Genomic DNA, 4265 nt, shown 5'->3' with positions numbered 1-4265 from the left:
ATAATTACAATTTTCTATGGGTCAAATATCATTAATTGTTTTAATATAATGTATTCAAATGAAACCTTGAGCCTAAACAGAAATGTCGGTCTATTATCAATATAATATAATATAATATAATATAATATAATATAATATAATATAATATAATATAATATAATATAATATAATATAATATAATATAATATAATATAATATTTAATTAATTTAATATACGCATGTACAAAAATGTTATAACCAACTTTCAAATAATCTGAATAAAAAAGACTACATAAAATAATGAAACAAAAAAAATATTTAAAAAATCAACAATAAAATAAAATAAGATAAAGTAAAATAATATAAAATAAACCTTTCTGGGAGTATGCGCGGCGGTGGTGACGTTATTAAACTACACTTCCCATGATTCCGCGCGCATCACGGATGTTTTTCATTTACCGGACACACGTTTCTGCTCACGAGCTCTGATACTGTCTATGGCTCTGATTCACCTGCCGAAATTAAAATCATAAACCGGCTGTTGGGGAGATCACAGGAGCCCGAACTCTAAACACTCCACTTTCTCTGTTAACGGAACCCGTTGTTGTTACGGTTGCGATGTTCCTGTCGTCGGTACCGGCGCGTGTCCTGATGCGAAGGTCACGCAGTCTGTCGCTGCGTCGCGCGCTGCAGACGGTCCACGGCGAGGCCTCGCGCTTCCGAAACCTCTGCGAGCTCGAACGGAATCGGAGCCCGGTGGCCATCGGATCGCGCGCGTCAATGAAGAGCCTCGCGAGCGAGGAGTCGCGCGTGCAGTACCATCAGCTGGCCAGCAGGTGGCGCGTGAGTCTGGAGACACGGTGGAGCAGCAGACTGCAAGACGGGGCGTAACTTGAAGTTGTTCAAATCACACAAGAACCACGCGAGATGTCAAAACGAGATTTTGTCGGGATGTGTTCGAAACAGCATACCCTTTAATTGGGCACTTAATTTCAATAAGTACTGACTTAACGAGCGCTAAAAGAGTACATACTCTACAGCCTAAATGCGTATGTAGGAAGTATGAATGCAATTTGTATATCGTCATCCGCTATGTTGATCATGTGACCTACAAAGTCATATCAAGCACAAAAACTTAAAAGATATAAGTGACAGGTTTAATTAATGTATTTGTAAGTATCTTGATAATGAAGAACATTGTCCATGTTGTGGTCTTGTTGCAGAAGCAGCTGCCTTTTTATTTTGTGATTGTAGTATAGCCAATACTATTGATTTAAATTTTTAATATTTTTAACTCCACTAATGTGATCAAGTCTTTTCCTTAAAGCATTTTTTTATTATTTGAAAACCCAAAATCGTTCTTTTTTTTTTTCAATTATTTTGTTAAAAATGTATTTCTTGTATAGTATCTCATACTATGACGAACACATGATTTTTTTATTTACTGTTTTATGGCATTATGATTGTTTATTGTTAGATACAACCGTCTTACCATGATCTTTTATGTAATAATTTGGCATTAATAATAAAAAAGAGGGTCAGGTGCACTAACTCCTCACAGCGACTCTGCAATAATTGATTTTCTACTCTAAAAATGTGAGTATTACTACTCGAAAATTAACATTACCCCATAATGAATTGCATCTTTTGCCCACCCCAACACTTACCATGCAATAATAACGATAAATGCCAACCAATAATTATATATTTTTTTCTTAAAAAATACATTTTAGTAAAAGAAGCTAAATTTATTTTCTTTTGTGACACAGCTATACATGAATATATACAATTAAACAAATGCAGTCGATGTGAATACATCCATTTTCAGTCAAGCAATTAATACATGAATGGATAAAATATTTATATTTTATTTACTGACAACAAAAAACATGTCTAAATGATTAAAATAATGTATAAAAGTTAGCATCACAATAAATGCATACATGTACAAGTCAACAACACATGATACAAAGCTTCATTCAAACTTATTATTCTAACAAACATGTATTTACAGATGGTGAATCCAACATCCTCGTGTCATCTGAACACAGCTGATACAGTTCTGCTGCTGCACTTCACAATCTCACTCTTCTCGACGGGGATGTGGTTGAGCAACAGGATGAAGAAGACCTTGATGACCTCTGAGTCACACAAACTTGAAGCGAGAGCAGAAGAACACGTGCAGGACAATCTGACTGCTGTGTCTGCTCCAAACTTTCATGTGCCTGCACCCCATGAGCACGACTACCTGAAAAACATTTACACAGAGTTTACAAGTACATGCATTGATTTATTACTTTAGTAGTGGGCTAAACCACTGAAGTAGTTCAAATTTATAAATAAATTATACATTTATCCAAAGTGACTCACAGTGCATTCAGACTAACAGTTTTTACCTAACATGTCTTCCCTGGTATTCGAACCCACAACCTTGCACTGCTAATGCAATGCTCTACCACTTGAGCCACAGGAACACCAGTGTGTCCTTGAGCAAGGCTCTCTTCTCCAGGTTGATCAGGGGATTGTAAGCCCCTGTAATAAGAGCACTGTCAATCACTTCAGATAAAAGCTCGATCACATTTATTGATGATGCTTTTGAAGCTTCTGAAAGTCAGCCTTCATTGTTTAAACAGTATCCAGCCGAACAAACTTTACCAAAATCACATCCTCAGTGTCTTGTGGTCTTTCTCTTGATGGTCTCACTGGCTCTGGGTTACTGAGGATGAAGACACTACAGCAGCATCTGGTCCTGATGAGACAGTAAGAGCTGGAGTGATGGAGACTCTCATCTGGTCCTGATGAGACAGTACAGGGCAGGTGGAGTGATGGAGCGTCTCATCTGTGACTCTCGATCATTTCCAGGATGATGCTGTGGTCTTCTCCATCCTCAGTGCACACACCAGTCTACAGACATTTTCATGTCCTACAAAAATACACATACACAATACAAAAAGTCATTACTTTATTCTTTTGTTTCAGGTTTTCCCTTTTTTTCACCTTTCCTTGCAGGTCCTGCTCCACCACAAAAGATCTGCAGCAAATGCACAGAAATCAAGAATAAGAAAGGAGGTGTTATAGTTGTTTGAAATTACATTAATTAAAATAAAATACAACTTAAGATTTAAAATGTTTCATTTATTTTTGTAGTGAACTTACACAAATCCTTTGATGTTAGCATCAGTCACTCTTCACCAGATAAACACACGTGTCTCATCTGTCCCTGTAACATCTAGACAAGAGTCAGTCTCCTCTGTCATGTATCTGTGATATACTGCATTTACATGTTGAGCTAATAACTGATGTAACTCTTTTTTTATCCAACACAAATGTTCCTTAAATTATCAATATTGCAAATGGACAAATAAAATAGATGACTTATGTTTAGTTACTTTGCATAGATTTGTTTGTTTACATGACTTACACTCATCTATAGCAGTGTTGACAAAAGTGAATTCTTCACAATATCACACACACATCACTCAGACACCGGTTTCATGTCTGTTAGATGTGCGCATCAATTCTTATCAAACATTATCCAGTCAGATGATAAATAGACATTTTAGTAATAGTCTTCAAGAAGTATATATGGTTTATGTAAATCCACTATTGAGTCGTGTACGTGTGGCTCCCCTGTTAGTTATGCATTATAAAACATGTTTACAGCAAAATCACAAATATGCTATATTATAGGTCACAGTCAGGTTTAGATTAAGCCTGTGAAACCTGGGGATAGCGTCTTTAGACCTTTTGCTTATAGGTTGCTTACTTTACGCCTTAGTTTTAATAAATTATTAACTCCAAAAACAATACCACTGTATGAAAATGACTTATACACTTCATTTAAATAATTATTTCGGGGGGAAAAAATATTCTCACCGTTGTCTATCACAGAAAACTGTCATATTCGTCTTCTTTCCAGATTAACGGCGGTTGGCATCCAGCTTATTGGTGCATTACCGCCCTCTTCTGTTCCGGAGTGTGGATCAGATGATAAGTTTTCCTACTAAAACGTACACATCTCTCACATTGTACCCTAACATTAATATCTACACACACATCATGCATCAAATCCTGCCTAAAACCCCTGCATCCCTTAAAACGTAATCAATATTCTACTCTGTGCCCTAATTAAAGCCGCCATATTGCAAACAACTTATCGTTGTGAGATCTCGCGTGGTAAACACTCCACACACGCCCTGCTCACACAGAACAGTCAGAGTTATAATAATAGTTTAATATACATACTTACAAAATTACGTAGATCATCTGAAAGCTGAATAAATCAT

General features: G+C 36.4%; 1 long non-coding RNA gene across 1 annotated transcript; it reads right to left on the bottom strand.

Annotated features, from left to right (window-relative positions):
- Positions 1-2143: 2143 nt before the first annotated feature.
- Positions 2144-3097, bottom strand: LOC132108338 (uncharacterized). The gene is made up of 3 exons (XR_009424428.1): positions 2941-3097; positions 2376-2511; positions 2144-2227 (listed from the first exon to the last, which is right to left on the bottom strand). It is a non-coding gene; the product is annotated as an uncharacterized LOC132108338 (long non-coding RNA).
- Positions 3098-4265: the final 1168 nt, after the last annotated feature.

Source organism: Carassius carassius, chromosome 28 (assembly GCF_963082965.1).
Source record: "Carassius carassius chromosome 28, fCarCar2.1, whole genome shotgun sequence".
Classification (NCBI taxonomy): domain Eukaryota; kingdom Metazoa; phylum Chordata; class Actinopteri; order Cypriniformes; family Cyprinidae; genus Carassius; species Carassius carassius.
Note: the sequence above shows the minus strand (reverse complement) of the source record. Positions and strands in the feature narration are given on the sequence as shown.